Genomic DNA, 12,639 nt, shown 5'->3' on the forward strand with positions numbered 1-12,639 from the left:
TAACATATAAAGATTTGCTTCTGAATCCAAGGAAGATTTCTGCTCCTCCTCTTCCAGTCTAGGAAACCTAGGTCCTCCACCATAATGACCCTAATCCAGATCCAGAACACAGGGCGATGATGTAGACTAAGAGGTGGAAATTGCTCTTCCTCTTCCTTCCCTCGCTACATGAGTGTAAGTGTTTCCTGTAAGGTATATAATAGACGGATCACATCACTTTTGCTGCAGCCATTCCTACTAACAAATTTGGTGGCTTCTTCAAAGGGCTTGAGAAGCCAGTACACTATCCTCATGAACCTTCAATGATGTATCTTGCAATAAAACACATTGTCCCTGTGGTCTGCTGCATGAAATAATTGTTCACTGCTTTCTGCTGCTCACACAGATGCTCCAGCATGTTTAAGGTTCAGTTCCACCGAGTTGGAATGACGCAGATAAGCTATTGCAAAGGCAGACCATTTTGTTGCTTCAAATTGAGAAGGGAGCAGAGACTTTTGTGGCCATAAGGAGCACCTCTTTTAACCCCCTATACAAGTTAATATAGCAGTAAACCACCAGATTAAGGACATGCAGCATACAAGGCAATGTGATACCGTATCTGTCTTAACTTCAGCACAGCAAGGAATATTGGTGCCATTGTTCAGTTGGAGTTGGCGAGCAGTCCAGCAGGATACTTATTGAAGGATATAGCAAAGCAGCTCCTCTGTTGTGTGGCTCACTAATTGTAAAATTGCATGGCAGCACTTCACCTTATGCCAATGAAACTAGGGGGAAGAGGTGAGGAAGCAACAACTTATCCTTGTGAAAATGGTGTTGGGAAATAGGAACTAGGAGGTGGCCTTGTTGCATTTCTAGACTGTTGAGACATTGACTCAGTGGGCTGTGAAGGCCATGTATTGTCCTTTTACATAAATGCTGCTCCACATGAACTGTCGGCTTTCCCGATCTGTGCCCCGGGTAAAGCGATATCGGTCCCGGTACCGTAGCGCTTTACAGTCAGAAGGGCGTTTCTGACAGTTAGCCAGGGACGCCCTTCTGCCCAGTAGCGCCTATCGCGCTATACAGTGAGAGCGGGGAGGAACTCCCCCCTCCCGCTCCTTATAATACTCGTCTATGGCCGAGCACTGTGAGCAGAGGGAGGGGGCGTTCCTCCCCGTTCACACAGTACAGCGCGATAGGCGCTGCTGGGCAGAAGGGCGTCCCTGGCTAAATGTCAGAAACGCCCTTCTGACTGTAAAGCGCTACGGTACCGGGACCGATAGCGCTTTACACCGGGCACAGATCGGGAAAGCCGATAGTGCGCTGAATTCAGCGCACTGTCAGCTTTCCAGCAGTATATAGAACTGCCTGTTCCCAATCTGATGAAAGGTCCTCTTTAAATACTCTGCAGAGTTCCTGCTCCTTCCTCTATTTGAAGCTCTGTTCACATCTATGTTGGAGGATAATGCTTCACTATTGCGCTTTGGATGGAACCTAACATACTTCAATGTCACTATTCATCTTGTGACGGATCTTGCGAAGCACTAGTGGTGCTTTCCATTATAGTTAGAAACAACATCGCTGATATAAACAGAACCAAGTCTTAAGTCTTTGACCTCCCACTTGTCTCCATTCCTCACATCATGACAGTGTCCTAATCTCAGTACGAGCATTAAATGAGTGGTGAGGCCCCTGTTCCCCACAATATCAGCAAAATTCTCTTCCCCTACTGTGTTAATTTCCACCATTTGACCAGCAGCTTCTAGAATGTTTTTATGTTTAAGACATATCTTGGTGTTGCTAAATGAAGATCTCTGCCCTTTCCATTCATGCACAAATTCCATAACTTAACCACCTGAAGCGTCCCGGGGAATCTCTTATTAATCTATCATGTCCTCCCCTCTTCATCACTTCAGGCCATGACGCATAAGGAGCTGCATAAAGTTTTATTATTTATATTGTTTTGAAGGTTGCTATTCCTCAGCCTAGTGGAAGAAGCGGTAAAGCTTAAATATTGAATTTGCAGCTCTGTGAACCTTTGTGCCTGGAAAATGGGGCCTCCAGGAGCTCAGTACATCTTTTATTTATAGGCACAATTTCCTGAGGCAAATTCACATAGTTTCACCATAAAAATAACACTGTCACAACTATATTTCTGCAGAAAGAAGGAACTTCAAGGAAATAGAGACTGAATGTTCTTTGCTTCCAATAAAATAAAAATCTATTTTCTAAAGTATTTCTTGCTTTGGTCTGAAAGTCACTTTGGTTTGAAGCTGATGAAGTCCTGATAGTACACTGAAAAGATGTTACTTGGCCAGTTTTCCAATCCTTTACATAGATATGACCACTAGAGCGAGCATTTCAATGTATTATGTAGGTAGGACCACTAAGTGCACTATTATATAGGTCCACTAGGGGCAGTGCTGTAAACTAGTTAGCTTTGTGGTCAAATAAGCATTACGGCCTCTAAAGGAATGTATAATATTTGCACACTTTCACACTTATGTATGCATAATACTTGCACGCTTTCCTGAAATGGTATATTATGTAAAGCAAAACCTTGCTTAATAATAAATTGTTGAGTCATACTCCTCTGTCAAGTTATTAAACATTTTATTCAGACCTTTATTTTTTATATGTTTCTGGGAAAGATGAATAAAAACCTAAACTAATCAATCAATCAATCAATCGTAACATTAAATGCAGAACATAAGTAAAAGCAGAAAATGGGCAATCTGAATGACAAGGGGAAATTGTGATGGTTAGATGACTGAGCATCCCGAAAATTGCAGGTCTTATGGGATATTTCCTGTATTCTGTAATTAATACCTACCTAGAAGTCATTCAAGGACAATTGTGTCATGGGTGAGTGAAGGCTATCCCATGTGGTCCAATCTGACATACATGCTATTCAGCACAAATTTCGAAGAAAAAAAAAGTACTGCTGGGTATGAAGAGGTATCAGAACAGAACAGCTTAGTGAGTAACCTTAGACCAGCCAGAGCGCCCATTTTGACAAGTGTACACTATTGTAAGCACCTAGAAAGGGCAAAGGTCAGACTCCTCAGCTCTCAATCCAATCAGGCATGTGTGAACTGTACTAGAAAACAACTCCAAACACCCCCTCATTTTGTATTACACAGAATATGCTGCTAAATTCTTGATGTCAAATACCACTCTTCAGGATGCAGCTGTTTTACTGGCCTGAGAAGAGACCAGTTTATATATGCTGTAATCACAGCATGTACATGGTTTGCCTTATAGGGCAGCATGGTGGCTCAGTGGTGAGCACTGTAGCCTTGCAGTGCTGCAGTCCTGGGTTTGAAACCTGACAACATCTTTAAGGAGTTTGTGTTGGTTTCTTCTGGGTACTCTGGTTTCCTCCCATACTCCAAAGACCTACTGATAGGAAATGTATATTGTGAGCTCTATATGGGACAGTGACTGGTAATGCCTGTGCTTTGGAATATGATGGCGCTATATAAGTAAGCGTAATAAATAATAAATTGTACTTCCTCAAAATGACAAATCTGCCTAGTTGTGATGCAGCACGAGTGTGACATTCTAAAGGTAGGAAAATAGTTGACTTAGTTATTGTAGACTATTTATTCATTGTAAATGTCTTTCTCTAGCTCTCCATAGCTTGAAAATGCTGAGCTTCAGATAACATAAATCTTTCTGAAAAAAAAATAATGATTTATTGATCAGAGGGCAGAAAACATAAATCTACCTTTTGTTCATTATTATTATGAAACAATAATTATTAATAACTAGAGATGGGCGAGCACCACAAGTTTCATGATGCTTGGCGAGCCCCATGTGACTTCTGAGGCCCAATCACAGGCCTCAGAGGTGACCCTGGGGTTTGTGACATCCACCAGAAGCTGGAAGAGATGTGAAGAAGATCCTGGGGGGCCACAAGATGCCCAGGAGAGGTGTTTGTTGTTTTTCCTCACCTACACAAGTCTCCACTTATTATACTATTGGGAGTCCCTAGAGTATACTAGTGTTTGATGGATGACAAACTCCAATAGTTTCAAGTTCGGGTGAACCCCAAACCTTTGGAAATTTAAGGTCAAATCCAGTTCTAAATTAATTAATTCCACCATCCCTATTAATAACCCAGAGCATACTTAGCATAAATCTACCTTTTTATTTGTTATTATCCTTGTGCCAGAATATTAGTAGTAAGGATGGGGTTCAACTGCATTTATTAAAGATAAGGCTGTCTAGAAACAGATTTATTGATCTATAAGCACACAAAAATGGAAGGAAGGAAATATTGCCCAGTAGAAAGCTCAGCACAGGGTTTCTTTGGAAAAGTTCAGCACCATGGATAGTGCAGCATTGCATACACAGGCTGTGCTACAGGAGTAGTAGCTCAAACACAACTTACATGCAATGAGGGATACAGGTGCAATCTCAAGCACTGTCAGGAGAATACATATACCAATATACCAAGTGATCATAAAGTCCTTGAGTGACAGATCTAAATGCCATATGACAAGTGTGCATCCATCATGAGCCCATGACATTTTGTGGAATCCTGCATGTTATCCAGTGCATGCCTGTATTTACTCATACTATGCTCCTCTGTAACATACCCACACACACAATTCTGTGCTCTCTGTCTGCAGATTAACCCCTTGCAGTCTCAATAGTGACCTGATTGAGGACGCTGAAGGGAGGGGTTGAGGACTCTGCGCAGCTATAGGCTGTTGAGGAGGAGAGAGGAACCATCAGCTGGTGTGAAGCCCCCTTATAACTGTCAGCTCAGAGCATGAGGACAGAAAGAGAGAGACTGGAGGGAGCAGGCAGCAGCTCAGTCCTTGGAACACCCCAGCACCCATTCACCTGCACCTTGCAAGCACTGCCACTTGCAGGTAAGTCATATTAAAGTTTCCTTCTGTCCTAATGTTTTCAGCAGTCCTGCAGGAGTCATCACCAATATCATCTAGTTCCTCTACAAGTGCAGCAGTTCTTTGATGCTTGGATTCTATGAAGTTTTGCACTATTTTATTTTGTTGTCTTTGGAAAAAAATTCCTGTACTTTTAATATAAATATAGTTTTTAAGATTCTCCAGTTTACTGTATATAGAGGGCTTGGAATGGAAAACAGGTCAGACCTGGTAATTATTTTTGCCATTCTCGCCCCTTTCCGTCAGATCCTTCAAGCTGCTTTATGGAAAGAGCTGAAATTGTTTTAGGCTCTTGCTGTGATAAAACACCAGGTATGTGAGTATTTACCATCAGCACAGTAGCTGTGGCTTTCTAACATTGTAGCAAAAATGTTGAAGACAACAATGGCTTTATTATGCTGGAATGTGATTCATCCCCACTATTACCAGACTGGCGTATCCTACAGAGACTCAAAAGGCACCATTCTGCCTATAAAGAAAGGGACAAAACATACATTGCCACTTTGCAGCTGTTACCCTAGATAATCATATCCCTCAGGGGTAGAAGTGTGATGGTACCATCCTGCTATGTATTGCCATTTTACTCTATGGGGCACCTACTTATATTAAAGCTGAATCACTGCCATTCATTATAGTACAAAAATTAGTATAATATAAAAATAATACACTTTTTTCACTCTGTGAGCCGCTAGTCAGTACTTTGTGACATATGAGTTTGTTCTAGATGCAGTGTGAGTGAGGTTATTACATAGAACTCACCACTTTTATTCTACCAGGCAGTGGTTAATATGCCGTGGAACTACAAGTCCCTTAATGTCCCCTGATATCAGTAGGTGGAACAGTGAGTACTAAGTGAAAAACCAGAGCACGCTAGTCAGGAAAACAATTCAGATGCCTCACAGTATATTCCAATATTAGAGTTCAATTATATTAAAATACACACAATGATTCATTGAGTTATACGATGGAGACTCTCAGAGGTTTCCTTCTCCTTTCACCAAGTCACAAGGGTAGCCTAGGGCAGGTACCACATATTCTAGAAAATCTGCTAGTTTTATTAATTATTGGCACAATGAAGACAATAGTATTAAATATCATTGACAGCTACAATCTACCCAATATGACTAGCAATGGTGTGGATTGTCAATCTATTAGAGGTCATATGAATGTTGGTTGATCCACACCTATCATCCCACATTCCCCACATGCACATCCTGTATGTTATTTCAGTACGGAGAGGGAGATCAGTAGATCCAGACATCCCTGTCTCTGTGTGTATAAGGGAATTAGTAGATGGGACAGTATAACGTCCAGCTTATTCATCCCTCCCACAGCAAAAGGCTCGGCTATAGAGAGTACAGATGTCTTACAGCATGGGGGGGGGGGGGGGCAATGTGGACCCACTGCCTCATTAGAGGCAACAACTAAAAATGGCTGGTCAATGATTGTTGTCAGATTCTGATTATCAGAATTTCTGCATTCCTGCCAAAAATATCCTTTGCGTGTACGTAGTGTTGTCTTTATAGCTGTCTATTTTATCTCCTGTTGTCTGACTATATGCATTTCCAAATAAGATGATGGCACAATCTAAATATTAGATATTAAATGTACTAATGTACATTTAGAATGTCAGTTAACCATTTCTGTATCTTCCATTCATTTCAGTAAAGAGTGACTATAAATGTGTAAGAAACTCTCAGAATCATATTTGTATAGCATGTCTATTTGAATTGATTAAAAAATATCTGTATTTAGACTGAATGCAAGATGCAACCTGCATGCAGTCAGGCCAATGGGGGTCCTGGAGTCCCCTATGTCAATAGAATGGTAGTATCCATATACGATCACTGCTCCATTCACTTCTATAGGACTGCTGTCTCTTAAAAGTGGATTGAACAGTGGTGGTGCTTGCATACTACCTCTTCATTCTTCTTGAGGACTAAAGGTTAGCTATTCTTATGATTACTAGGGTCCCAAAGTATAGATTCCCAGCCATCCTGATCATTTGTGTTGTTTGATGGAAATCCCTCTTAACATCTGATGTAGATTACTCGATGAGTGAAAAAAATGTTCTCCTTTATTCCGAGCCTGATACTCCCTGCAATCTTGGCCTAACCACCTTTCTTCACTCCAATATTTTATTTAGCAAAGGGTACTTTGGGGCTCCCCCTCAAGGTTCAGGGCCCAGTTGCAACTGCTACCCGTACAGCTCCTATAGCTACACGCCTGGCTTGGGATCTTTCTGCTTTTGTAGATAGCCTACATCAGGTGTATGGTAACTACTAGAGATGAGCGAGTACTGATCCGCCGATCCAAACAGCACGCTCCATAGAAATGAATGGATGCATCTGGTACTTTCGCTTTGACGGCGGCCGGCCGCTTAACCCCCCGCGTGCCAGCTATGTGCATTCATTTCTATGTGAGCGTGCTGTTCGGATCGGCTGATCCGAACAGTACTCGCTCATCTCTAGTAACTACATTAGTAAAAGGGCTGCATCTAAAAGTAGTGCCTAGACCCTCCATTAGAAGCAATGAAGAAGCAAAGTTTTTTCAGTCCCTTTAATTGTGATAGTTTACCATTTGGTTCAATTGGTTATAAAAGACAAAAAAAAATTCACAAAAAATTTAGTGGCTGCCTAAGGTCCACACCAGAAATACTACAAGGCATGGAAAATCCTGTGCTGTAATGAATAGTCCCCAGCCTAGGTCACCTGTACACTCACCGGCCACTTTATTAGGTACACCTGTCCAACTGCTCGTTAACACTTAATTTCTAATCAGCCAATCACATGGCGGCAACTCAGTGCATTTAGGCATGTAGACATGGTCAAGACAATCTCCTGCAGTTCAAACCGAGCATCAGTATGGGGAAGAAAGGTGATTTGAGTGCCTTTGAACGTGTCATGGTTGTTGGTGCCAGAAGGGCTGGTCTGAGTATTTCAGAAACTGCTGATCTACTGGGATTTTCACGCACAAGCATCTCTAGGGTTTACAGAGAATGGTCCGAAAAAGAAAAAACATCCAGTGAGCGGCAGTTCTGTGGGCGGAAATGCGTTGTTGATGCCAGAGGTCAGAGGAGAATGGCCAAACTGGTTCGAGCTGATAGAAAGGCAACAGTGACTCAAATAGCCACCCGTTACAACCAAGGTAGCCAGAAGAGCATCTCTGAACGCACAGTACGTCGAACTTTGAGACAGATGGGCTACAGCAGCAGAAGACCACACCGGGTGCCACTCCTTTCAGCTAAGAACAGGAAACTGAGGCTACAATTTGCACAAGCTCATCGAAAGCTGGACAATTGAAGATTGGAAAAACGTTGCCTGGTCTGATGAGTCTCGATTTCTGCTGCGACATTCGGATGGTAGGGTCAGAATTTGGCGTCAACAACATGAAAGCATGGATCCATCCTGCCTTGTATCAACGGTTCAGGCTGGTGGTGGTGGTGTCATGGTGTGGGGAATATTTTCTTGGCACTCTTTGGGCCCCTTGGTACCAATTGAGCATCGTTGCAACGCCAAAGCCTACCTGAGTATTGTTGCTGACCATGTCCATCCCTTTATGACCACAATGTATCCAACATCTGATGGCTACTTTCAGCAGGATAATGTGCCATGTCATAAAGCTGGAATCATCTCAGACTGGTTTCTTGAACATGACAATGAGTTCACTGTACTCCAATGGCCTCCACAGTCACCAGATCTCAATCCAATAGAGCATCTTTGGGATGTGGTGGAACGGGAGATTCGCATCATGGATGTGCAGCCGACAAAGCTGCGGCAACTGTGTGATGCCATCATGTCAATATGGACCAAAATCTCTGAGGAATGCTTCCAGCACCTTGTTGAATCTATGCCACGAAGAATTGAGGCAGTTCTGAAGGCAAAAGGGGGTCCAACCCGTTACTAGCATGGTGTACCTAATAAAGTGGCCGGTGAGTGTATATTGCCAACATATGACTTGGCCATGTCCATAGAGCTGGAGATGAGAAGTCTTGTCTGCAAACAGCTTTGCTAACACAAACCACAGAGAGACAATGAGTTGAAAGATCTCTAATTAACAAGCAAATGGTCCTGACATTTAGCGCGTCTCCATTGCCTTCAGAATTTGGGCTGTCAGGAGCCCTCCAGGCGAGGAGTCAGATGAGGCAGCGCTCTGATATGCATGAACCATGGCATGGTGTTTAATTAACTGGAGCTGCGTTAAGTGGCGCTGTCACAACGTGCAGGTAGGAGGCTTGTCATGAGGCCTAAAGTCAAAGCCTGTTAAAGTATTTATGAAGCAATATGTCATCAGAGAGACTGGAGAATGAGCTAGGATGGATGGCATTGCTGAGTAAAATCAATACCATTTTTATAATAGAACGATGATGGAAACCTTGGAATCAATGCCCTGTTGTATTTCTGCCTCTGGTTATGGGTAGCATTTGAGCTTACGACTGAAGGGAGGTTTGCCTTCTTGTGTGAAGTATTATTACATAAAAATACGACTGTAGATATGACTTTTCGTGTGAGGTTCTCCAGTTCTTCAGGGGGTTCTGTTTCATTGCAATGTTTTAATATCTTTTCTTTAGAAATTACTCACCATTTTCAAGTTCTCTACTCGCTGCCAGTGAATATAAACAATCTTATAGATCCTGCTAATCTGTAAAGACCTAGTACGTCTTAGGCTGAGGGTTTATTACAGTTGTTTTACTGTGAAGTAATCTACTTGGGTTGTAGTCTGATACATTGTACCTGCAGTGATGCCGTACAGCAAATAATGAGGGCAAGAGAGAGATTTGTGCTGTTGATTTGTTTAGCTCACCAGGAGGCTCAGGATGAACAGTTATAAACTCCACTTAGTGTTGCATTTGGAATTCTGGAAGAACACTGAACATAAGTGAATCTAACTAACATGGGAGAATTTAAGTATATATGTGCGTGTCCACTGCATATATATATACCACAAGGTACAGTTCTTCCCCCATTTCTCTTCACACTGTACACTGCTGACTTTAGGCACAACTCATCCAGCTGTTACTTACAGAAGTCCTCCGATGACTCTGCTATAGTAGGCCTTATCACTGATGGTGACGATAGGGAATACAGAGACTTAAACCGGGACTTTGTTGAATGGTGCAAGCAGAACCACCTCAGGATTAATGCTGGGAAGACCAAGAACTGGAGATGAGCGAACAGTAAAATGTCCGAGGTTCGATATTCGTTTCGAGTAGCCCCTCAATATTCGACTACTCGAATCGAATATCGAACCCTATTATAGTCTATGGGGGGAAAATGTTCGTTTAAGGGGTAGGCAACGTTCGCTCAAATTATACTTACCAAGTCCACGAGTGAGGGTCGGGCTGGATCCTCCGTGCAGTCTTCTCCTTGCAGTGTCCCCGCGGTGTCTTCCGGCTCTTCATTCACTCTGCCAGGCATCGGGCCTGGGCAGAGCTAACTGCGCATGCCCGCACTACAAGCGGACATGCGCAGTCGGCTCTGCCCAGGCCCGATGCCTGGCAGAGTGAATGAAGAGCCGGAAGAGCCGGAAGACGCCGCGGGAAAGCTGCACGGAGAAGACTTCTAAAGGTAGGAGAAGAACCAGCATTGATTGGCCGACTGTATAGCATTCGGCCAATCAATGCTGGTTCTGCATCGAACTTTTACATTCGAACAGCGAGTGGTACTCGATCGAGTACGAGTATTTCGAATACCGTAGTATTCGATCGAATATCTACTTGATCGAGTACTACTTGCTCATCTCTACCAAGGAGATGGTGGTGGACTTTAGTAAACAGAGAAGTGCTTCGACCCCGGTGGAGATCCAAGGGACATGCATTGAGATAGTATCTGGGTGTGCTCCTCAATAATAAACTAGACTGGGCTGATCACCTGGAGACGCTGCACAGAAAGGGCTACAGCAGACTCTACCTGCTCAGGAGGCTGAGGGCCTTTGGAGTCCAGGGGCCACTTCTTAGGGCCTTTTTCAACTCTGTGGTTGCTTCAGCCATCTTTTTCGGTGTGGTCTGCTGGGGGAGCAGTATATCAACCAGGGACAGAAATAGACTTGACAGGGTGATCAGAAGGGCCAGCTCTGTCCTGGGGAGCCCCCTTGGTGATCTCCAAGCGGGAGAACAAATCCCAACCTATGTATGGGACCTTGAAGGCACTTGGCAGCACTGTAAGTGACCGTCTGCTTCACCCCAAGAGTGAGAAGGAGCGCTATCGCAAGTCCTTCCTTCCAACCACGACCAGACTGTATAATCTGCATCAGTCCAAGCGAAGATCACTCTGCACAGAAAACTAATGATTATGACGTCTTCCTTCTTTCTTCTTCTGTTCCTTAGCTGCTATGGACTCCTAGTATTTCTTTTCTTCTCAGCATATGTGTGTCTACGTTTGTAATATATTACTGTGTATTATCCTGTATCTGTATTACTATACTGCTGTAACATGCTGAAATTTCCCCACTGTGGGACTATTAAAGGATTATCTTATCATATATATACAGTCCTATGAAAAAGTTTGGGCACCCCTATTAATCTTAATCATTTTTAGTTCTAAATATTTTGGTGTTTGCAACAGCCATTTCAGTTTGATATATCTAATAACTGATGGACACAGTAATATTTCAGGATTGAAATGAGGTTTATTGTACTAACAGAAAATGCGCAATATGCATTAAACCAAAATTTGACCGGTGCAAAAATATGGGCACCTCAACAGAAAAGTGACATTAATATTTAGTACATCCTCCTTTTGCAAAGATAACAGCCTCTAGTCGCTTCCTGTAGCTTTTAATCAGTTCCTGGATCCTGGATGAAGGGATTTTGGACCATTTCTTTCTACAAAACAATTCAAGTTCAGTTAAGTTTGATGGTCGCCGAACATGGACAGCCCGCTCTCAAATGATCTGAAAACAAAGATTGTTCAACATAGTTGTTCAGGGGAAGGATACAAAACGTTGTCTCAGAGATTTAACCTGTCAGTTTCCACTGTGAGGAACATAGTAAGGAGATGGAAGACCACAGGGACAGTTCTTGTTAAGCCCAGAAGTGGCAGGCCAAGAAAAATATCAGAAAGGCAGAGAAGAAGAATGGTGAGAACAGTCAAGGACAATCCACAGACCACCTCCAAAGAGCTGCAGCATCATCTTTCTGCAGATGGTGTCACTGTGCATCGGTAACAATACAGCGCACTTTGCACAAGGAGAAGCTGTATGGGAGAGTGATGAGAAAGAAGCCATTTCTGCAAGCACACCACAAACCGAGTCGCCTGAGGTATGCAAAAGCACATTTGGAGAAGCCAACTTCATTTTGGAAACAAAGATTGAGTTGTTTGGTTATAAAAAAAGGCGTTATGCATGGCGTCCAAAAAGAAACAGCATTCCAAGAAAAACACATGCTACCCACTGTAAAATTTGGTGGAGGTTCCATCATGCTTCGGGGCTGTGTGGCCAATGCCGGCACTGGGAATCTTGTTAAAGTTGAGGGTCGCATGGATTCCACTCAGTATCAGCAGATTCTTGAGAATAATGTTCAAGAATCAGTGACGAAGTTGAAGTTACGCCGGGGATGGATATTTCAGCAAGACAATGATCCAAAACACTGCTCCAAATCAACTCAGGCATTCATGCAGAGGAACAATTACAATGTTCTGGAATGACCATCCCAGTCCCCAGACCTGAATATCATTGAACATCTGTGGGATGATTTGAAGCGGGCTGTCCATGCTCGGCGACCATCTAACTTAACTGAACTTGA

The 12,639-nt window shown here is 43.0% G+C and overlaps 1 protein-coding gene across 1 annotated transcript in view; it reads left to right on the forward strand.

The window, feature by feature from the left end:
• Positions 1-4,634: 4,634 nt before the first annotated feature.
• Positions 4,635-12,639, forward strand: part of LOC142213688 (thyrotropin-releasing hormone receptor-like) — a 67,416-nt gene continuing 59,411 nt past the window's right edge. Inside the window, exon 1 of the mRNA XM_075282121.1 lies at positions 4,635-4,862. The gene's annotated coding sequence lies outside the window, so the exon portion shown is untranslated. The remainder of the gene's footprint in view (positions 4,863-12,639) is intronic.

The sequence above is a fragment of the Leptodactylus fuscus genome, chromosome 7 (genome assembly GCF_031893055.1).
Source record: "Leptodactylus fuscus isolate aLepFus1 chromosome 7, aLepFus1.hap2, whole genome shotgun sequence".
Lineage (NCBI taxonomy): Eukaryota > Metazoa > Chordata > Amphibia > Anura > Leptodactylidae > Leptodactylus > Leptodactylus fuscus.